At 33.0% G+C, this 25,405-nt stretch overlaps 1 protein-coding gene and 1 long non-coding RNA gene across 2 annotated transcripts in view; both read left to right on the top strand.

Annotated features, from left to right (window-relative positions):
- The first annotated feature begins 310 nt into the window (after positions 1-310).
- TyrR (tyramine receptor) overlaps positions 311-25,405 on the top strand; it is a 77,286-nt gene continuing 52,191 nt past the window's right edge. The window contains exon 1 of the mRNA XM_026439269.1: positions 311-789. The gene's annotated coding sequence lies outside the window, so the exon portion shown is untranslated. The remainder of the gene's footprint in view (positions 790-25,405) is intronic.
- On the top strand, positions 722-18,253 carry Ks-1 (Ks-1 non-coding nuclear RNA). Its single transcript, NR_003567.1, is given in 3 exon segments — positions 722-2,863; positions 2,898-5,075; positions 5,204-18,253. It is a non-coding gene; the product is annotated as a Ks-1 non-coding nuclear RNA (long non-coding RNA).

The raw sequence follows: 25,405 nt of genomic DNA, 5'->3' as shown, positions 1-25,405 counted from the left end.
GAGCTCAAGCAAACAGAAGATTCATCGAATTAAACTTGAGGGAGGGGGAGAGAAGAGTGGGTAGTTTAACTATGCGTTTTTGAGAGATGTACTTAGAAACGTGACAAGAGCCAAAAAAAAAAATGGCACGATTTATGATAAGAAGAATTAGGGAAAAAGGAATTAGGGAAAAGAAGAAACAGGCGCGAAGGAAGTAACGGAAGAAGAGAAAAAGAAGGAGAGGACGAGGGAGCCGATGAGGCGGACAAGAAGAAAGAGGGCATACGTTTCTCTTTTTCCCTTTTTTTTTTTTTTTTTTCAGAAAACGCCGCCCCCCAGATCTTCACCCTCTCTAACCAACCCCTTTCTGTATCTTTCTTCCTTTTCCCTCGCTCCGTTTTTTCCCAATTCCGACAGCTCTACGAGAAGAATTTCGTCGGACAGGGGGAAGAATCCGCGCGCATGTGCCGCGGGGGTGGCTGCCTCGAGGAGCGTAACAGCGAGTCGGAGACAACGAGAGGAAGTGGGAAAGAGTGGAGGCAGTGGATGCAGGCCTGTGGGAGGAATAAGGACGGGGAGGGGTGTGCGCGAGAAGGGGGGTAATACGTGTGAGAGTACCCTGAAGAGTGGCGTCGGTAGTACGGTGGTGGGAGGAGGGGAAGCGCGAGGGGCAAGAGGCGACCGTTCACGTCTTTTCGACGTCGACGCAACCCCGTTGGCGCAGAATAGCTGCTCAGTGCTCGTCGAACGGCGCTGTGTTGCGACGGGACCATGCCGCCGCGCCCTGCACCACCGATCAACCGATCTCAGGTACGCGAGACACATTATCATTCCCGAGATATCGATACATTTCATTACAGAGAGGCCATTCCTTCCCGTACGAATGAACGTGGTTCCGGTGTTTTCGCATCTTTTCCTTTATCTCGGCTGGTGATTCGGAGAAACGTGTATATTTTCAACGTAGATCGCGTCTCACGAGAGTGAGATAAATCCGTTTCTCGTGAGTTGCTGCTTCTTCTCTCCTCTTTGATAATTGATAATTTGTGCTGTTTCGTGTGTTCGTTCTTCTTGTAAAAAAAAAAAAAAGAAAGAAAACGTTCAGATATCGTGATTAGAAAAGAGAGAGAAAAAGAGAGAGTGTGCGAGGAAACTTTGTCTTTCCTGTTCGTCGTTTTTCACTGCACTCTCTGTTATGATTTTGGTGCGGTTTAGTGGAAGGAGCGAAGGAGCCACGCGAGGGAGAAACAACCTCGAGTTTTTTTGGTGAAACTTGTTGTTCGTTACGTATCCTCGTGTGGATACGACACGATCCTACGATCCGTACGTGGAAAGAGAAGAGATTTAGAATACATTTTCCTTGTTCCATGGGATTAGTTACGCGTGATCATCCACCGGCTATCGATTATAAAAAAAATAGAAGAAACCGAAGAGAGAAAGATTATTATCAATATAGAAAGATGCGTCTCTTCTTTTTTTTTTTTCTTTTTTTCTTCTTTAAGAGATGCTTCCTTTTGAACACCCGCTTGACATTCGTGTAATATAATACCATCGACCTTCGAATACATCCACTTAAAATAGTTTCGATCGAGTCTTCGAAAAAAGACCATCAACGGAACTCGAAAACGTGATGTCTTAATCCATCGAGGGAATCGAGATAGAAAGCGAGAGAGAAAGTGAGAGAGAAAAAGAGGTGTTGTTTGCCTCTGGAGGGCTTTCATGGAGCTATCTCACCGAAGGGGGATGGGAAAATACTTTTTGGCGGAGAATATGAAGTGAATCCTTGATCAGTTTCCGACTTTTTGCTTACTCTCGTTATGCGTTTTTGTGTGTAAGCATCATGACAAAGCCATGTAAAATAATTAAAATAGTTTTGTGCGTCCGTCGGTTTTCTCGCGTGTGCTTATGTGCGCGTATACATATATATGTATACATATATATATATATGTATATACGTCGAAGATCAAAGAAACGCAAAAAGATTGTGCTACGGATTACCAGCATGTTCATAAAGGGATGCTTTTGATAAAGGCGCCGCTTAGGCGAGACACGGTTTACTTCATTTTCACGCCGGTGGGGACCGATATTTTTCACCCTCCCCCCTCCCCCGTTTAATGCTGGTCTCTCTTTGCCTAAGTGCATACCGCGTGGCCGACCTTGTTTTAAACGGAGCTTCATTAATTAAAAAAAGAAAAAGAATATATATATACACGTAATAGTACATGCAGAGGCTGTGCACTATTGAAATATTTGTCTCGAGTTCTTCAGAGAATGGCTACATTATTGGCAGGAAGTTTTGTTGTTGGCCCATCCCTCCGCAATTTCACTGAAGTAGGCAGTTTGCGTTTCAGTGGGCTCTGTTCGACGCTCTTGGTGCCTCGGCGAAAAGTTAAATTAATGGAAAATGAAGGGAACAGAATTCATTGAAAAGTTGAAGTATTTAGTCGATCGCTTAAAGATATTGGTTTTCTTCTGGATCGAGGAAAGTAGGATGAGTCACCTCCCTCCGTGTAACTTTCTTACACTCTTCTAACCATAAATAATAATCGCGTCTCGAGGGTAGGAAAATAATAGAATTAAGTTAATTAGGTATACCAAGTAACAATCCGTTCTCGATGAACGGAATCGGTTTTCTCGGAGCCGATCAATCGAAGCGCCGTAAGTTGCTCAAACTGTTCTTTAAACGCGGACCGATTTAATTCCGTGCTATTTCTCAAGAACGCGATCTATATTCCTGATGACGCATCGACGTGATGGAAAACCGTTTTCTTCGTTCTCCTCGCCTCGTGACGAGGAAAAAAGAAGAAAAAGCGACACGCTGAAATAATAGAAAATGTGGAACATCTCGGAGGTAGTAATGTCATAAGGAAAATACACATGTAGAACGATATATATATATATATATATATATATATATATATATATATATATTAAACTAGATTTATTGTCGTTTAAAATACACGAGACCAGTTATTGTTAACCATCTAACACGTCTCTCATTGGTACAAATTCTCTTTATTATCAAACTTTGCGAGAAATTTTGTATCCACTAACCAAACTACTAAATTCTACCACGTGTACAGTTTAAACATTAACCGTTCGAATTCTATTGTTCGTCAATCGTTATTTTCCTTTCGTGATCACGGAATCAGAAGAAACGAGTACACGTTTCGAGGGAACGTGAGAAGCGACGACGAAAACAAAAACACGTGAGAAGAAAAGGGAGTGGAAGAAAGGAAAAGGAACATCTTGCAGCGTTCCTTTTTTTCACTTCGTTGTGCTTTGGAGCTCGCGATACGCACGTCTGGCACGTCTATCTCGAGCACGAGCACGGAATAGATATATCATTGTTATGGGTTGAAATATTTTTCGTTGACGGGAAATAATGCTCGTACCATTTTGTCTCGTTAGCTGACAATTCTTGTACCTATTCTTGCGTGTCACGGGATTTTATACCGGCCAGGATTAATGGTATAGAAAGAGGAGATATTTTTCGGTTAACCAATCGCGGAGACTGTATTCCGCGAAACAAACTTTAGTTCTTCCAGCGGCATTGCTTAAAAAGGGGGAAAAAAAAGTTAGTGGAAAGGAGAGAAACAATGGTTTCAATCGATAACTGGAAACTTTTCTTGGTCATTTCTGCTTTGCTTCCTCTTTTAAATTTCGCCAGATAAATTCTATATCAATGAGAAAACTATTGTAGGAGTTAATATTCGATTGCGTCCTTTGTTCTATGAAATTTTATTACTTTTTTTCGAAAGGGGATAGGGAAAGGAGAGAAACGATGGTTTCGTGTGAAAATGGTTTCTTTTCATTTGAGATCATCATCAGGAAATCGGTATATCAGTAAGTAAAATATTGTAGAGAAACATTAATTGCTGTTGTTTGATTAAAAATCATGTTTTTGTTTGTCGTTTATTTCTATTTTCGAAAAGAGATAGGGGAATCTTATCTTAAATCTTCGTCAGCCATATCGGCGAAAAACAATTGTGGCTATTGATGTTTGACGAACATTGTGTCTATTCTAGAGTTTTATTACTATTTTCAAAAATAGATAGGGGAGAAAGGAGCATCCGATATGAAATTTGGTCATTCGTATTTTGATCATCACATTGACGATAGTGAACGTGAAAAATCATATTGTTTTTTGTCTTTTGAAATTTTATTATTTTTTTGAACATGAATAGAGAAAGAAAAGAGAGAAGAACAATGATTTTAAATTGACATGAAACTTTTCTTGCACGTTTGTACCTGATTCTCCTTTTAAATCTCATCAGAAGATTGTCATATACATAAAAAAACTATTGTAAGGATTGATGTTTGGTAAAAATCATCTTGTTCATTTAAATGCATTTATATAAACTTGTCCAAGTGCAATATTTTCTCTAGAATGTATAATAATCCATTAAATATTATAAATTTTACAGGCATAATAATTAATAAAAATTTATTTTTTATCATCAGATATAATTTATATTTGTAATTATATTACAACGAGTAATTGATTATAATTGAGATAATAGGAATTCAGTGATCATATACTTAAATGAAATCTACATAAATGAATTTTCACTTATATAGATTAAATAAAACAAAGCATGTGATTTGCTAATATTATTTAAATTCAAAGAAGGTATAAATATTATAATTTCTTGTACTTTGAATACTTGAAATAAATAAATTTTAAGTGAATAACAGTGTACAGTAAACGGCTTACCAAGTTTAATCGAATATCAGGATTACAAGGAAATGTCTCATCTAAAAGTGAATGACAGAATCATTAATGTAGCAAAAAGTAGAATAAAGCGAAATATATTTGCATATAATGTAATATTTCTCTCTGAATAAAAAATATGAATGAAAAGATATGACATGAATTTCGACAGCCAAATAAAATATTTTGTAATCATGATACATACGATGTAATAATGGCAAAATAATTAATCTTTTTTTAATCAAAGAATCATTATAATATAAGAAAAATATTATATAATTCTTACACTGTATTTTAATTAAAGTATAAATACTTTTTTAAAATATTTCATATGTAAGTATCATGTGGATATCTATAGAAAAAAGTATTTATTTAGTAATATTCGTTTCTTTTTAAAATCATTGATTGAATTCATAAATCAGTGATAGATTGAACAATAATAAGAACTGGAATTCCCAGGAAATAAAAAAATTATATATTTTTGACTTTTATTCGAAAAAACTTATCCGTTTCTAGATTTAATTTTAACGTTTTTCATTATTACATTTTCAATTATATGTATTATTCATATTTAAAACTATTTTATATAAATTATTAATTTTCGTTTAAAAGAAATTAAGATTTTGCAATTTTAGGTGATTTTTTAGCGAGTATTTCACTTTATCCTGTGATTTTATTCAAGAATGATATCTCAATGCCTTTAGAAAATTGTATTTTTCTTTGTAATTGTATCTTATTCCCTCAGTTAGTCTTTATCAGCGAAAATTCAAAATTAATTTTCAATTTTACTCTACTTTCATTCGTATACATTCCCCAGCAAAAATCTGGAGAAAAAAAACCATACAAAAACTGTATTATACAAGCCCATACACAACAGTTTTACAATATTTGAATAAACAAGCTGAACAAAGACCGATATAAGACTACATTATCATTAAAATAATTTATTTCTCCTCGCAACAAAAGCAAACAACATCCCCTCGTAAACGTGATATTATTCATTCAATGTCAATAAATACGAGACGTTTCGAAACGTTAAATCAATCCGCGGGAATGAGAGGGATATTTTGCGATGAAATCGGCGCAATCAAAGCAACTTTAGATCATCGTTATTCCTTAATAACCCGGAGCTTGTTTAATAAATATTTCCCACGGCGATATTCAAGCGGATGTTGGATAGGATTTCCCGCGACCTGAAATTTCCACCACCATGTTTCCACCACGATGAACCGAGTTTTATATATCGCGAGCTCCCTGATTGCGTGAGCCCGTTAGGCTTCGATAAATATGCATTCGTCGCCCTCTCTCGTTCTTTTTTCTCTTCTCTTCTTTTTTTTTCTCTCTCTCTCTCCCTTTGCTCCCTCCCTCTGCCTCTGCGAGAGAAGGTTTTGCAACGAGTGTTCCGAGCTGTTGGTGAATTTTCGCCTTGCAAGGGGAGAACGGTATAAGTTATTGATTATCGTGAATGGTTTTATAAATAACCGATCGTGTAGGAGCAGCCGCCGGACGACGCGTAAATATCGCGCTTGCCGGGGATGATTCTTTAAAATCGCCGCGCGCGCCGCCATAGAAAAAGGGGGGCGAGAGATGAAATCCGGGCCGTGTGTTTGATCGATACCCATCGTAATTCCTCTTGAATTCTTATTTCATTAATTCTAATACTCCACGTGGCGGATTGCCCTGTGAAGGATAAATAGGCAACTGAGTGAGATAAGGTTTGATGATCAAGATTAAGTTGATGACAGAAGAAAGAATTAATCACAATGATTATTAATCAAGGTAAATCGTGATAGAGAAAAATCTTGTACAACATCGGTAATTGTGTATACAGTTTTTAAAAAAATCGATGAAGGATCAAGAAGAGATTGGTTCGTTACGAATTTTTAGAATGATTTTGAGAATAACATCATTCACAAATCACTTTGTACATTTTGTTGGCGAACAATAACTAAATTTAAATATTATCGATCAATATTTATTGATAAAAAAAGTTTTCTCTTTTTTATAAAACTTACCTCTGCCATTTTCTATCGACAAATTATTGTGATATATATATAATAATAATAAATGTGACAAAAGTGGATTAAATAAAATGTCGTAAAGTGAAAGTCGTGTTAAGAGCACGATAAAAGTAAATAAACGATTTATTGTTCTAAAATTACACATATAATAAATAATCATGATCAATGTAACGTGATTTCGCGTTAATTACAATCTTCAATCAAATTATATCTTTGTTCTCTAAAGCTCTCTCTATTTACAAAATTCTATTTTGTTTGCTACAACATCTGGAACAATACGGAGGAAAATTCTCCTCGTAAAAGCTCGATCTTTGGGATAAACCGACTGGCCGATATTAAATTCTTTTACGGCCATGATTTTTTACTTATTTCCTCCGTGTTCTGTGTACATAAATGGTGTCCAGAGATGAAAAGCTTTCTTCCTTTCTTTCTTTCTTTCTTTTCTGTTTTTTTTTTCTTTTTTTCTTTCGTCAGAAGAGAGGCTAAATGAATCTTTAAATTCTAGCTTAATCGAGAGAGTGAATATCAATTTTTTATCAATTAACGGGGACTGAAAGCCGCGAGTGCTTGTCGTTCTGGTATCCGGGGCTCTTATTTACGTAACGAGTCGCGCTCTGTTAAATTTCCTGAGAAATAAGGGCGTAAACAGTGTCGTGTTTTGCGTCAGTTAAAATAGCTTTAATAAGGTAAGTGGCAACTCGAGTGTCTCATCGGCTGTTCCCGTATAGATCATCGTCGATTGTACTTGAGCGGAACCATTTCTGTACCATTGATCCTTATTCGATCTTCGTAAAAAACAATTTAAATGGAATAATTAACACGAACACGCACGAGATAATCTGAGAACATGATGGACAAAAGGTTGGTTAAAGCGGCTTCACTCGAAAATATATCAAAGGAAATCTGAATCTGAATTAATAATCTCAATAATTACGTAGTGGCAGCGATCTACGTAGAAACTAGAGAAATAATTGATGTAACGAGAACGTAAATATTTATTGCTGCTGTGAAACGTGTGTATATTATGCATATTCGCCCATAATATTTCATCGCCTTTGTTTCCTTTTCTATTAAAAATTTGTTGAATCGTTTGGTGGCACAGACTAATTTCCCCTTTTTAGGACACTGGCTTATTCTCGTAATCGGTTTATCTCTCGGAATATCAGGGAGTTATTTCAAAACAGAGGAGATATCAAATAAAGTAACAAAGAAAAAACTTTTTCTCCCTTGTCCTTCTCTTTATGATAGGAAAATACACGAAAAAAAAAAAGAAAAAAAGGAAAGAAAAGGAAGAATTATGCGTAAAATTTGTGCAAAACGATGTTCTAGATAGTTGCAAATAATTGTTGAAATTTAAAATTGCTTATGTAATGGATTACATTTGAAATTATGCATTTCTGAGCTTAGCTACCGAGTTAAATTAGAGTTAAATTCGCGAAGAACTTTAGAAAAGGTTTTTGTAATATTCGTAGATGAAAATTTCTTGTTCTGATCTCATTCTCAGTAAGATTTATTTATTTTTAAACTTGAATATTCATCCCTAGAAAATTTTTCCTTCTTCAAAATCGAAATCGTGAACTCCTCCTATAAAAATCTGTATTTATAATTCTAGTTAAGCAATATAAAAATGATTATTTTAATTTGTTTTCCACATTTTTTGCATCTTCTTTTTCCCCTCTCTTGATTACTCGATAATCATTTATATCACGTATAATAAAAAAAATATGATTGATAAAAGTTCGATTCACGAGATAAAAACGACAGACGAGATATTGTTAACAGCTCCTCGAAATGTTCGCATTTGTATAGAAAAAGGTAGACAATAGAAAGTCAATGATTTACCAAACTTGAGAGATGTGCAAAGGACGTATAAATCCGCGTGACATTTTGTGCTCGATAATAAATGAAAAGGACCATCCTGTACAATTTCTTCGTCGATGGAACTACCCTTGTCAATTTCTCCTTCCCCAGAGATGAGAATTTCCAATATCGTTGCTTATGAAGATACAGATTAATAGTCGAGGTTTTTGATCATGTTTCGTCTTTGTAGAAGCCGTGGATGCTAGCCGCAATTTCTTTTTTCCGATTGGCAGCGTTGGATATGCAAATGGCGGTCTACGTAACCTTCCCTCCCTAATTCAACAAGCGGTCGCATAAATTTCAAGTAATGGCAGGCAATTACAGGATAATAGTGCGATCGTGCCTAACATTGACTGTGGTGTGGACAGGTCATAAAAATGAAACGCGTAATTATATACGATTTTGGAAGGGGAGGGAAAGTTTCAACTTTTATAGAAAAGCTATACGTGTCGATCTTTTTTTTTCTTTCTTTTCTATTTTCGCGCACGCGAGACTTTTTCACCGGGAATTTTTTTCCTCTTGGGTTAAAACTGTTTCACTCGCCAACTTCTTATCTTGTTTCTATTTGTAAAATAAACGTATACTAGAAAGAGAAAAAAAAGTATTTGTACATACTGCTATTTTATAATGACGCGTTTTTTTATCATGCTCCATATTTTACTTTCATCGTATCAAATTTAATCATACGAAAGCGTTAACAAATAACACTGTACGAGATTAGAACGTGAAGCTGAGTCTGCGAAATAAATCGAAAATAGAGAATAAAATTTCCTCGTTTCCCACTTTGTAAATCAAATTCGAAAATTTTTCAAACATGATCAGACAGAAATTGATTAATTTTCAAATTCAATCCTATAGAAAACTAATTTCTAAATGAAGAAAAAAAGTTTATTCCATATTTTCTTGTTTATCGATAATGCATTTTTTTCACATAGTTTTTCGACTTACTTTTTCATATAGAATCAATCTTTATGTAGTATTTTCTACAATATTCTGTCTTCTTTTATATGATTATGATAAAATTATAAATGCTGTAATAAATATAACGAAAATACTTTTATATACAGCTATATTACAGAATGAATTTTCCACGTAGTTTGAAAAAGGACTTCACGCTTGCGAATCAAACTTACTTCACTTGAAGGCATCGTATTGAAGTTTGGTTGAAACCAGGTGTTCGATGGATATTCTTTTTATTCCCTTCTCTCTTTCTTTTCTATCCACTTTTCTTTCTTTCTTTTTTTTTTTTTTCAATAAAACGTAAATTCAACGCTGCATCGCGTACAAGATTGCCCGCCTCTTTACAACGATAATCCGCCTGCTTTGGAGTACCAATCGGCCGTGATGTAAGCGTAAAATGATTAATTAGAGTGCAGAGAACCGTGGAAGAAGCGCGGGAAACTGTCCGCCTCGTTTGTGGGAGGAGGTTTCCTTTAATTAAAACGCATGCATGCATCGTTTGCTTTTCCTTTCTCTCTCTTTTTCCCTCCTCTCATAATTGTACACAAATTAAAACGTGTTTTAAAATTGTCGTTAATTCCAACTTCTGTTACCTACATTAATTGACTATCTATTCATCGTTAATTAAATCTTCGTCGTTTCACGCGTTAAATCGTTATCGACGTCTCGTTCCGATCTATCTGCTTTTTGCCACCTCATTTCCTCTCAACGAGATCGTCCCGATCTGAATTAGTCGAATTTCCATCAAACTTCTTTTTTTCTTCTCTTCTCTTTTTCTTTTTACCTGATACCGAAATAAGCGAGAATTGTTTGTTTCAAGAAACGGAGAGAGAGAGAGAGAGAAATGCACTCGACTTTCGACAGACGTGATGCATCTCTCTTTTCCCTTCACGCTTCTCCCCGTCATTGTAATAACAGAAAAATCCCTCGCATCGCCACGACACCTGTCTTCATCCCCAAAACCATTCCCCTCGTCCCAAAACCTTGAAAAACATTCTCTCTTTCGATGGTTGAATGAAATGCTCTGTCCCAGCCGCGCCCTTTAACACGCGATGCCTTCCAACCCTCGGCCAGAGAGATATTTAGAGAATACACGCCCGTTCCGCACGTTCCGCCACGCTTTAGAGCGCTTTTCCCAAAACGTTGGAAATTTTCCAGATGCCGTCCGTCCCATAAATTCGCCATGAAATTCGTAACGTAAAGGGAAAGGCTCGGGTATCGAGTTATATATCCAATATATATATATGGGGACAATGCTCGATCCCAATATCACCGGGTAACGAGCACGTGGGGAGAGGTAGGGGGAGGGAGATCACGAGATCTTATTATTCGCAAGTTATCGTTTCGAAAGTACAGATTTTGCAGGCGATATATTCAAAATTTTGCAAGGTAAACCTATGTTCGTGGAACAGATTGTACGAGGAGGATCCATTCACGCACGGGTTACGATAATAGTATGGAAAATTGGCCGAGTGAATATCGGTGTGGGGAAGGGGGGAGGGACCGTTGGGAAAAATCGATGGGATCTGGGAAGAAAGGGCGACAGTGTTGGGACGAAAATGTTGCGGACACACTCGATTTGCCATTATCCCGCCACGAGGAGAAAATGTCACGCTTCGTGCTCCCTCCGTTATTGACGCGAAAACCGTTCTTAATCGCGAATTTAACTTGTAGGAGGGGGCGAATACCAATCGTCGTTCCATTTCCGTAAGTGCTTAATCGGTCGGAAATGAATCGCGATATTCAATCTGTATCGTGATACTGGATACCCTGGAAATATATAAGTCCAAAGTATACTTTGAATACGTGGAAGGAATTGTCTTGTTCGCTAAAAATTACTATGAATTTTAAAATAAACTATGGATCGGTCTCGGTGGAATTCAGGAAGTTCCTTTCAAATTGAAACAGAAAGAGAGAGAGAGAGAGAAAAGGGTATATTCGGAATGTCAGTTGTACCGGTATTGCACGTTGTAGATTAATTTTGATACGTTGCGAAAAATATTGAAGTGATGGAGAGGGATGATGGATTAGATTTTATTGGATCTATCTCATGGCGTTTCATAGAATATATAGTGGATGGATGTACAGGAAATTAAAAATAAATGATAAAAATGTATCTGTTACATTTCATTTTTGACAGGAGAAAGATTATTAAGATGATATTTGTAATTTAATGAGTGTAAGGTTGGATTTGTAAAATTTGTAAAACAAGATATGCTGAATATTCGAACATACATATATATGTATTATTCATTACATTTAATTGATTTTAACTTTAATAATGGTAATTTTTTGGTATGGAGTTGGTATTTTATACCGAATTAATTTCTGCATTTACATCGATGATATTCCATATTTTAATTGAATTTAGAAGAAAAGAATATATTACATTTCACAAAATTAAAAAGGTGAATTATTCACCAGTGATTAAAGAAGAAGAATTGCTGTATAACGCTTCTTTGAAAAATATTCTGCTTCTTTAATTGCTACAATGAGAAACAAATTGTTCTTACTTCTTCCTGTAAATTTTCTTTTAGACATTCAATTATTTTTTATATTAATAATTTTGTTAAATATATATATTATTATTAATTATTTAATCTTCTATTTTTATCATTTCAGACAAATGGTTAATTGTATACTTTAATGTATAATTATCTACTATCTCATAATAAATGTAACATCATCTTTGAAATCATTTTATTCTTTAAACATTATTCTTATTTTAATAAACGAGTATTAAAATATTTTTATTAGACAAAGAGAAGATAAACAATAGAGCAAGTATAATAATTTCTTTCTAATGATATATTAATTGGCAAGCATGTACCATTAAAATTTAATGTATTCGTATTTCAACATTTTTGAGAAATATCTTATACGTGTATTTATGTGTTATATAAAGAACGTGCGACAAAAAAAAAATAATTACAAGATTATAACGCACAATGTATTTCTCTTAGTTGATGGAGTTGATTGGAAATTTCCTACCAGAATCAGTATCTGACAGCGGCAATAATAGCCTCGATAATAGACTGCGTTTTATTTTTCAATTACTTGGAGAAGATACCAGAGATTGTATCGTAAGTTTCAGACATAATAAACTTGAGGAAAAAAAAGAAAACGAACAAGTTGTCTTGTAATATTTGTGATAGAAAATTTCAACTAGGGAATTGTTTTAAAAAATAGAACATCGTAAAACCAAAGACCAGGATCCAGGAGCCATTTTTAACAAAAGGTGTAAGGCGAAACGTGTAAATATATATAGACAATTTTTAATCTTCTTTTTTTTACACTATTTGAAATTCTCCATATTGCAAAAACTTAGAATAATTATATAGCGATAATTAAATATCGGATAGATTTATCATTAAATCTTTTTAAAATTAAAAAACGTTCTCTCTATACTCCTAGCAATATTTATTAAGAACGCGTAACATAGAATACATAAAATTCCAATTATAGAAATTATAGAAATTCAAGTAATTTAATTGTATTATAAAAAGAATCGTGTAAAACACCATCAAATTAATCTTCTTTAACATCATCTCACCATACATTTCACTCACAATTTTTCTAAAAAATTCTGTCCATTAACTGTGAAGTTGATAAAACGCAAATGTTAAACAACCCTCAGAGAGTGGAAAGCTTTAATCCAATATCACGACGCGTTAACGGAGCACATAACGAAGCCGACGAATTACAGTTGAAATACGGGTTTCAGGATGGAAAAATTCCATCCTGAGTGGTTGCAGCCATCAAGGCGCTTATCTACCGACGAACAGCCGTAGTTTACTTTACGTATGTTAAGGAAACATTAATTTGGCCGCAAAAGTTTGCATTGCATCGGTGTTCCGCAACGTATCCGAGTTGTCGGGCACGGTTAACCTGTGTATACGTCACGTTTGTCCCTTGCGATCCTCCTCTCCCCCTCCTCCTCGCATCCGTGGTTACCGTCTCTCGATGAGGGCGTGGGTTTCGTTAGTTTCTTGCAACAGCCGGCGCGGAACGCGTTAGTGGTTCGACGTTACGAGATTATAACGACGTATACACGGAAATTTCTGGAGAAATTTCTCGATACCATTAAACGCGAGAACTCTCCGTTAACTTAAATATCGAACTTTCCAACGATGATAACTCGTCGCTTTAACCCGATCAACACACACACACACACATACACACGCGCGCGCGCTTACGCACGAGTGACGAGCTCGTGTCCTCCCCTGTTTAACTTGCTCCTTGCTGTTTTCGTTTGTGTGCCTACGCCAATTTCATTCATTAGTCCTAAAATCGTCGAGTTTATGATTGCCAAACAGTTGTTGATCCCGGGAATAGTCAGCGAGGTTGATTTTCATCCGTGTTTGCCCAACAAGTTGACACAACACGTTCTCCGAGGTATCAACCCTCGGTTAACCGAGTTTATTTAACGTTTTGACGAATTACGTTTGAGAAATTAGATTTAGATCTCTTTCTGTTGCTTTTATCCTCCAAATTAATCCCTCTGTTTACCGGAATACAAAGGGATTGAGCAGGGAATGATGTTAAATACTCGAGAACAAGATCTTTCTTGCAGAGTTTAGAGTTTTTCTCACTTTGAATGTAGTCATCTCGAGTGCAGAAAAGTGAAAAGTGAAGGTAAAGATTACTTTCATCTGCATTTCGTTCAAAGAATATGTAAAATGCTGTAAAATAAAGTCGATCTTTATTTTTAATATAGAATGAAATGTTTGGTTTATTTGTAATAACAATAAAACGACAAGTTAAATAAAGTTTCAGTTTAGTTTTTTGATGTGCATCTCGGATGATCGTTCATAAAGGTACAAAGATTATTTTTAATGAACGGGATGAATGAGTTTTCTATATAATAGAAAAGTTTTTTTTATATGGAAAGATGAATCTGGAAATTATGAGTGGAATAAGAAATCTGAAAATGATCGTAAAGCAAACATCCATAAAAAGTTGGATTTACTTTAAATGATACAAAAGCCAAAACAAAAACAATTCGAATTAGCTGACATTTTGAGAATTAGGGAATTGAATTCAATTATTGAACAAGTGTAAACATTCGAGCTTTCATTGAATATTCATGAATCAATTAATGAATTAATTTTATTCTTTGAATCGCAATGAATACCCAAAATGAAATATAAGTGAATAGTTATTCAAACAACAAAGTTGAAAATATCTTTTGAATTTGAATGATGAGCATTTTAATTAAATATATTGAATTATAAATATCATTTTTCTGTTGAAGTTAAGTTAACTCAATTTCAACATTCGCTATTCCTGCTAATATTTTGAGAATCAAAGAATCTAATTGAATCATCGAACAGAAAAAGAAAGGAAAAAAGAAATATTTTTTTCAAATTCAAAGCGAATGAATCATCCACGACGACTGTCAAAAATCTAAAAAAGCGTAAAATTTGCCTGAAATACTCGAGATTTCTCTGTGTATACGGGATCATGGAAAGTGAAAAAGTGTAAATTTGGCTTAAGGATTCACGAAGCTTCTCGTTTAAAATGGGCATTGAATTTTAATAACTCGCTTCTCTTACGAGTTTCATCCTCTTACTCGAAAATCGAGGTGAAAGGATCATTCACGATTCGCTTTAACTTTGCTTTAAATTTGTTCCGAAACCAACGTCGTTCGACGCTTCTATTTTCGAAACACTTCCGACGAGCGAGCCGGCTCCGTCTTGGTTACTCCTTTCCCTTACACCTGGCGGGTCAAAGTTAAATCGCGCCTAACCCTTCCAACTACGGCTGTTTGTAAATCGACGCTTTGAACTTGAGACGTCGCCCACCCCAACGATAGCTAAAGCCCTTTATGTAATTAGAGAGAAAGAGAGAGAGAGAGAAAGAAAGAGAGAGAGAACGATAGCCTCCGTATCCTTGACACGAGCTCTTTTAAAACTTTCGCTTGTCGTTTGATCATTATTATCCGAAGATGTACAAATTTTTCAAATTTTCCTCCTATTTTCCTTTAGTTTCGTCATTTCTTATCAATTATGATCGCCATTTCGATTGTTTAAAGGAAAAGGAATATGAGGATAAATATTTTAATGATAATATCGTTTTAATTATTTTTAACGAGCTTTAAAGATACGTATATATATATAATATAATTGGATAGTTTTGATAATAAATAAACGAATAAATAAATAATTTATGAAATAAAATTGTTTAAATTAGTATGAATTAAAAAATCATAACTGATGAAAGAAATTTATATAATTTTCTTTTCAACGTGCAAATGTTGAGTTTTGCTAATTCTTCATCTTACTTCTTAAATTTCAATTAAAAAATATGATATTGTATCATGGAATTGTTATTATTATAACTTATCTTCTTTGAAAATTATAAAATGAACAATAAGAAGAGTAAATTTCATTTAAATATATACGCGAAGAAACTTTGCATAAACTTTAATTGTATAAACATAGGACGTCCATTAAATCTTAATGACAACTTGCAATCTTCAATTTACTTATATTTATCATTGTTAAAGATCTCATTGTTATGTATGTATAAATCACAATTCTTAACGTTTCATATTTCTTCCTTGTCTCATATTTCTATCTTTATTCATATTAGCTTAGATTTCTATTATTTTTCTTGCGTTCAACTTTCATTGTTACCAATAAAAAACCGACATGTAAATATCTCGTTACCTCTTGAAATGTGTGGCACAGATGAATGCCATTAAATTTTGCGTATCTCTCGTATTTTTTTGACATTTCAAAATGACCTCGATTTTTCGCACGATCAATAGATCTCTTTTTTAATGCAGCATGAAAAGTCGAAATTCCATAATAAATTGATTTTCAAATTAAAATCTTGATCCTCAAACTGGAATAAAATATTTAATATATTTTTTACAAAAAATTTAATCCAATAGTTCCTTTTCCAATCCTGGTATCAAATTCCGTTTATCTAAATCAATTTTGATACAATCGAGAGATAACGAATTAATAATCGTTACTTTTCTATCGATTTTATTTCAACGCGTGCTCGTAAATTCGAAAGTTCGAAGTTTTCGCGCCATTATGAAAATATTTTCCTCGCAGAATTATAGAATTTCGAAATTTTGGCTCGCATGCCCGCGAGATTACGAGGTCGCTCTGTAAAATTAATGGCGTGGAAATTAATTATTTCGCTCATCTCGGTGATAAATGTCGTTTTAAACACGAATTCCTGAACGCGTGTCGGCACGCCACAACCTTCTTCGGCGTTTCCCTTTCTTCTCCAGGTTGCCTCACTTTCGGCAATCGTACAATCGACGCTGCATCGAATTTTCATCCAAAAATGGGAACAGCCGCGAAACAGGTCGACCCTTTGCTGAAAATTAAATTGTATTCATGTAATATTATTTTTGCAGAGAGGCGGGAAAGCTACTCACTTTTGGCAACAAAATCGCCTCGGTTTATTTCGCTATACTGATTTTCCCAGAAAAAGTTTCGTTTATGCGGAGAAAATGTCTCGTTACGTTTCACTGTGCATAAATTGATATTAAGTTGAGATTAAATTTGACTGGCCTCGGTTAATTTTGTTCCTCTGTTTGTTCTCCATTCTTTGTAAATACTAAATACATTATTAATTATTGTATAATAATTATTAATTAATGATTTCAGTAAGTCTTGTATTTAATAAAACAACTTTGAATTTTTTTTAAACTGCTTTTTTACAATAGAAATAATATAATCTTATTTTGTTTGTGAAAAACAGTTAAACAATATAATTTAATCATTGATACCTATATAGTATTAATTTCACAATGATAGAATTATTGACTCAATTTGTAAAAATTGTTTATTAAATTATTCTTTGGTAAATGATAATCAATAAAGCAACTAACAATATACATAAAATAAAACTGATTCTAGGTCAAATAAATCTGAACAAAATTAATATTTCATTGGAAAGGAATATACGGAGGAATAAAAATTTTCTAATTATCTTTACTTTTCTTGTCTTTTATCGAATGAATAGAATGGCAAGATTAAAAGTATTTCGCTAGAAAAAAGAAATATAAGATTGAGATATAAGAATTTTCTAATTGCCTTTATTCCTCTGTCTTTGATTCGCTTTATTTCAACCCTTTACGTGAACGTGTCTATGCACTTGAGACTGAATTTCTCTACTCCGGCAATGTTTTATCTGTTAAACTATCCAAGAAAGGTTTCGTTCACGCGAAATTACTTCGTTTCCTTGATAATACTATGAATTTTTATCTTTCCAAGGTGAATCGTTCATTCATCGAAATTTATTCCACACTTTATGATCGCGGTGGATGCATAAATGGATAGATGGAATAGAGACAATGCGTATTCTAGAGACTATGAAAATAAAAACAAGAAAAAAAAAGAAAAGTTGCGAGATGAAATTGAAACATCGTATAACCGTAATAGTATGCCTCAAAATGGGAAACCATTTTGTTGATTATTCCATTTTTCGAAATGGCCACCTTCGCGATTCTCCTCCGTTTTATATCCTTTTTTTTTTTCTTTCTTCCGTTCCTTGAATTAGTAACGATCGATGAAACGTTTGAAAAAATTCGAGAAGGGGATCCGAGATCTTTAGAACAGTTGTTCGTTCGAGATGAGCTTCGAAAGAATGAAGAGGCGGATTTATTCGTGCGAATAATTATTATACGTTAACGAAGAAATGGGAAGAAGCTCGTGGATAGATAGGAATGTTTTAACGGATGAGATATATTAAAGAAGCCCCCAACTCATTACTGAAATTATGATTTTAATTACTGGAACACGTCGTATTCAAAGATATACACTACTTTCGAAAGAATCGCGTGATTGCAATTCCTGTCCCGTTTACCATTAACTTCTATTTTACAATTTTCAAATTCTATTCATAGTTTTATAATTGAGTTCGAATTATAGCGGAAACGAGGAAAGAAATAAGAATTTTATTTTGGAGTAAATATGGAGAATACGAAATTTATTATAAAAATTATATATACGAAAAAGGAGTTTTCTATTTATTGGATTATTGTGGTAGAAAAATTTTGATATATTAGGTGTAAATAAAAAAAGGAGAAGGGGAGAGAGTATTGCAACATGTTCTCTAATAATCTGCATTGCATGAAATTGATACAATTTTAATTTTACAAAATTAAAATATATATTGAATTGAATTATAACGAAATAAAATTAAGGTAATTTTATTTACTCATAAAAAAATTAATTATGCAATATTGTAAAATCTTTATCAAATTAAAAATTATCCTGTTATCCACAATTATGACGAAGATGAATCACTTTTTCATGCATTTTCCATGTACTTAATTCTTAAATACTTAATTCATTCATTCATCAATTGATAATAGATCAAGAGAACAATATTCTTTATTGAAAAATCTCTTATTATAATCTCGATTATTGTCTTACAATTGTTCTCGACATGCTTTTCTACTTAAATCATATAATAATTTTACAATTTTAAATCATTAAAGAAAAGTGACTATATCAACAAATAATTTTATTATATGTTCATTGGATATCTATACTGATAAGATATATGTGTATTATAAATGCTAGAATAATATATCCAAATCTATAAATAAACAAAAAAATTACAGCAATCATTAATATAGAACAATGTTTCTATATTTTCTACTTTTTGATATAGCTTTCAAATATATTGCATTTCATATAAAATATAAAATTTTAACGCCTTGATTTTTGTATAAAAATTAGAAATAGACTCAAATTTATTTTTCTTAAAATCATACTTTTCGTGTTACATCTTTATTGCAGCAAATAAACAATACACGTTTTGTGAACACATTCACGTCTATGTTACTTTTGCCTCCAGTCTGTCTCGCTCAAGTTGATCGATGAAAATGGGATGTAATCATTTTATAATATACTTACAAATTTTTCTTACCAACTGTCGTTTGAATCGTGCAAAAAAAGACTGGAATTTACATTGAAACTATAGCAGTTCGTTCGCGATCCATTTCTCAATCGGACGATGTGCCCCGCAGTTGGCACGGATGTTAAATGGAGGTGTAATATATTTCAGGGTGAAATATCGAGTCAACTCTTTTTTATCCAGGAATAAAGTTCAGTTTCTTATGTTAAATCCATTTCCACCGTTGAGGAAGATTAAATATTCGCTTTATATGTGCGAATAAATGAGAAAAGTTGTTCGAACGGATCAAAGTAAAAAAAGAAAAAAAGAAATGAAAATTGATTCGATTGATCTTTCAACTAGGATAAATGACCCGGTTACCTTCGAGTAATTCTTCAATAATCGATTAATTTTTTTAAAAATTAGAAACGAGAAACGCGAAGCAATTAAATTAATACCTTTTTAACATAAAACTTTTTTTCGAAGTACGTGCATTGAAAATATTATTTCGCGAAACGATGTACTTACAATTATATTTCTTTTATTTTTTTTTTTTTTTAATAATTTATTCAAAAAAAAATAATAAACATGGAGAAATTAATTAATCAATTGAACATCAAATCAACAAATGGGAATTTAAACAAAAGAAATAATTCAAATAATCAATTCAAATTATTCAAAAATTTTTAAATCATCACATAAGTTTGTAAATATTGCTAGAAAATCATCGATCAATTTTTAAAATTAATTGATTGATATGAATCTACAAAGATATTGTTTAACTTCTCATTAGTGGCTCAGATAAAAAGAAAAAATAATAAAAAACGATCTTTAATTATTTTCTTCTCGGGATTTTGATTTCAATTTTTCCAAACTTTTTTTTTTAATCCAATAAACTAACTTTTCTAACTTTCCAAAACGATTAAATCCAATTTTAAAGAGCGAACGAATACTATTTTCCAATGTTATATTTACATTCCTTACAAATTGTTCTTCCCCTTCCAAGAGACAAATCGACGATATATATATATATCCATAATCGACACAAGCGACAGTTTTGTTTTCTCTGTCTAACAGATTGATCGACTACATTTGTCATTGTCTTATCAGCTTGCTTCCGCTTCGCAATCCATAGCCATTCGTTCGAAGAATCGCGAGAAAGAAACGCATAGAAACCAGTATATATATATATATATATATATATACCGTTGCAGAGATGCTATTTTAGGATCATTGAATGCTGGTTTCATCTGGATCCATTATCAGATACCCGGTTGCCCGCTATCAATGGCATTGTCGTGACGTGGCGGATGCGAGATAAGTAGCGATTAGAGATAATAACGCGTAATATGATCGCTCAACAGAAAATAATACCGTCAAGTATTTCTGTAAATATTATATCTAATTAATTTTTATTTCCTCTCCAGAATATCTCTCTCTTCCCCCTTTCTTTCTCTCTTCATTATTATTACTCAATCGCACAATCCGTTTTCGAAAAGTAAATCTTTGTCTTTGCCGTGACGGAAGCGGCATCATGCGAAGCGCCGTTCATTGCCTGGACATTAAACTGCGAAATCGAGTAATTATAGGTTAACAAGACACGTATTGGACATTAAGTAGTCACGGTGGAACGCCGGGGGATTTGTCAGATGCAAGTAGTAATGGATCGTCAATGTCAGCCGAGGCGAGGTTATAGCATTGGGATTTAGCAGATGGCAAACAGTAACATGGAACGTATCGCGGCCTGTCCTTCCTAGTTAGCGCTCATTCGTCATTAAAGGATTCCTTTACAATTATCGCCTATATCGAAAATCCCCCGCTCGATATCCGTGCTTAGCCACGGAATGGAAATTCACTGTTCGCCGTTGCGACGCTCATCGAAAAGACTGCAGGCATCGATTGTAATTATAAACTCGCATCCGATAATTTAAATTTCACCGTATAGGATTAACTGCAATTTAATTCCGGTAAAAAAAGAAAAAAAGAAGTACTTTGATGTAGTTCGCCTTTGCATCGAAAGCTTTTCAGTCCGTTGGAAAATATATTTATTTCATACTTTTCAATCTCTCTCTCTCTCTGCACTCTCTAATTTATATTATTTCCATCCATATATAAATTATCGTACTATTTGCTAATTTTATGAACGAATAAATTTATATACTCTATTAACGTGAATTTCTTTTCCTTTTTTTTTTTAATATCGTAATTATAAACTTTTAAGAACAAGTATTATGCACGAAGATTGTTTTGTACAAAATAAATTTTCTCCTTTGGTATTGTTAATATTATGAAATAATATTGAATATATATACTTTTTTGTAACGATTCCATTTTTCATTTAATTGTAAATCGTTGTTGAATCTTGAAGAAACGAAAGTATTCATTTTCAAAATGAGTCTCTGATTTTCGAATTAAGAAAAATTTCTTTTAAAATTACGTATAATATTCTCTATATTAATGAGGTTGTAAGAAAATATTTTTTTAAGGAAATGTAATACTCTCATCAACAGCTCGCGAGAAATGTTTCCTCTAATTTAGACTTTGCATTTCCATCAACTTTCGAGGCACTATCTTGACTTTAAAATTTCTGCTTCAATCTGTGGCTCTATTTAGAAAATTTTTTTCCAATTCTATGATCAGAGAAAATGATGTTGTAATTGTACAGAATTATATCATTCAATAACATTTTCTTATTTATTATTGTTTGATGTAATACAAATATATGAATTTGTTTGAATAATATGGAAACATTTTCTTCATAAATTAAATTCAACAAATTAAACATTATTTCAAATTGAAATATTTCTTTTTTTTTTAAATTGCAAGATAATTATTTTGTTCCATATTTTATGAAAATAAATATTATGAATAATTGAATATTTCTGTTTGACTATAAAATCTTCTCCTTCTTTGTGATCAGATCTTTTAAAAACGTTATATTATTCATTCGAGTAGATGATATAACATCGAATTATTTACTATTTCTAACTTTCGTAGCTTTTTTGACAGCAATTTGTCTGCGATAATAATTGAAAAGATTAAACGTGATCATTAATTCAATTGCTTGTTAAATACTTCTTAAATTCTAATTCCTGCCATAAATCATCCGAAAAAAAAAGAAATAACGACAGATTAATTGCTTTCGATTATTTCTGTATTTCATATCTTCTATAAAAATGTTGAAATGTTGTATTCTAAGTCTGTGAAGGATTATATGGATAATATGCCATAATGGATAAAGATAAATTGCTTAATTGCTCGACTTATCAACAACTTACTTTTCTTTAAAAAGAGAAAAAAACAACTTGATTACAATTGCAATATACTCTTGTATCAAAATATATTTAATGGAATTATACCTCGTGTATGAAAGTTGAATTTTTCCTTTCTTCTCGTTGAAATTTCTACTTCAACGGTCGAGCTTTACCTTTTAAGAAGTCATTTCTCAGCCTCTCTGGTGGCTCGTAAATGCCCGTTTCGTAACTAACGAAGCAGCAATGCTGCCTTTATAAAGATCGTGAACACCGTTACCTCATTTCATGAATATAAACGAAAACGAGAGATACGATGCTTACATTCGAGAATAAAATTATTGGGGGAAAGCATCTCTCAAAATTTTGGAATAGGACGACATTGGGAAAAGTCTGTAACGATGGAATGGTTGGCCGATTATTTTACAGACCTTTCGTCGAAGAAACTACTACGAGAAAACAATCGCCGTCTGTTTTCTTTAGTTGCATGCTCGATCGGACGAAAAATTGCTCCGCCAGACTGAGAAATTGTATCGACAGATTCGTGGTATATCCTTCTCCCGCGAATTTCGACAGACGAAATAGAAAAGTATTTGCCAAGAAGTCACTGATCATCCTTTCTTTTATAACCATAGTTCGTTCTTTTGGCTCGCCTAAATGCAACTGTTTTCAATAGAAAGAAATAGAAATTGTAGAATGAAGATTAAAATAATAAATTATAAAATATATTTGTACAGATGTATGCATCTATATTATAGATAGCAATTATTGAATCGATAAGTAAATTTGATGTTAGACTCTATGTTTATTTTGTATAACGATGAATAAGAAAAGAGACATAGTTCATTGATTTAATGTTTTATCAATAAAAAATGAAAACAAAACATTGACAGTTTGAGTAGAAAAATAATTAATTATTCTGTATTATTCTATCGAACAATGAATATAATACATTTGCAATAAATTTTATTTGATCGACAAACTAAAACTTTCACCAAACAATGCATAATATCACGCGTAATAATTCAAAATTAGTTTGAATTTGTCATGTCTCTTTTGTTATAAAATTTTCAATTATAATTTATATGGAGAGGAAACTCGCATAAATGAGTTAACATCAAAGCATTTGCAAATTGCAATAATACAAATAATATCTTGAAAGAGTTTATAAGAGTGTTGGAAAGAAACTGGGATAATTATTAAAATTGTCAGCGTTCATTTTTTTATAATTCTAAGAAAAGTTCAGTGATATATATATATTACAAAATTTTTAAGATCTCTCAAAACAACAAAACAAATAAATCGCAAAATTATTCTCCTGTATGCAAATTCCTACAATTTCGAAAACGATCCTCACCTTAATCCTATCTATCCTTGATATCGGTACGTGCGCGTATTTCTTATTTAAATTCGTCCATAAATCATGCCCCTTCTTTACACTTTCAACGATTGAAATTGTCGATGCATTGTATAGAAAATCGATATCGAATACGGTAGCAAGGTTAACCGTGTTTATCGTCGAAACGCCTAAATCGATCGGAACGAAAGCACGGGAAGGAAGAAAGGAGAGAGCTGGTGGGTAATAAGATTTAGAATGCATCATTCCCATGTTTCCACGGATTTCGTACACGCAAAACGTGTATATACCACTTCCACTGTATTTTCCAATGAAAATATTCCATGAGAATATTTGTGTCCTCCTCTCTGTCTCCGGCCCGCATTTCGCCAAACTATGTTGTGCATTCGTATATCCGTCGATATCCGTCGCCCTGTGTGTGTACATTTTCGAGCAAATATGTTTGAGGAACGAGTCTCGAGAGAGTTGCGAGCCCACGTGGGAAACGATTGCGCGTTTCGGGGACGATGCTCGAATGGTAAATGGTCGACTGAATTTAACCCCCGTTGAAATGACACCAATGACTTTCCCGTATCTATTTTATCTTCATCTTCTTTTTCTATTCTTTTTTTTAATTAATTTCTATTCAAACTCTCTACGAAAATGTATTTTCTTTCCCTCTAGGTAGATAGATACAGCAAAGTTTTCTCACCACAAACTTATGGCGATAAGTTTTTTTCTGATAAAAGTAATGCTATAATGTCGCGTAACTAGAAGTCCATAAATTCTTTATTGAATGGTTATACTGTCAAAAATATGATAATACATTTTTTCTATCGTCAGTTCGATATTGTAGAACATCTATTATCCAAATTCTAGAATATCGATTGTTTAGTTATCTTAATATAGTATGAACTATATATCCATTTAGATAAAACGAATAGATTGTACGTATTTACCTATCTAATAATGATACTAATATTATACTAATTACTTTGGATAATCGATGTTCTATTATACAGAGTAAGATACGTAAATATCGTTTATGTTATTCGTTGATACAAGATATATAGGTACTTCTTATTTATATATTGATTGGTTATAGTAACAAAATACATCCATAATTAACATTTAAATTTATAATAAATCAATATCGATACAAGACACGTTAAGTGTCTAATAAATAATATAAATAATAAGAAAGAAGTCACATTTTGAAATGGAAATATTTAATTACTGTAAAATATATTTATTAATTAGATGCAAATATATGATATTTTATATCAATTTGTAGTATCTTCTTATGTTTACAAAAATTTGATATTATAAAAATGAAATATAGAATTTTATAAAAAAAGATACTTCACTATAAAAAAATATTTACAGCACGTTTTATATTTTTGTTACAATTTTGGAT

Source organism: Apis mellifera, linkage group LG1 (genome assembly GCF_003254395.2).
Source record: "Apis mellifera strain DH4 linkage group LG1, Amel_HAv3.1, whole genome shotgun sequence".
NCBI classification, from domain to species: domain Eukaryota; kingdom Metazoa; phylum Arthropoda; class Insecta; order Hymenoptera; family Apidae; genus Apis; species Apis mellifera.
The sequence above is the reverse complement of the archived record's forward strand: the minus strand, read 5'-3'. Positions and strand labels throughout refer to the sequence as shown.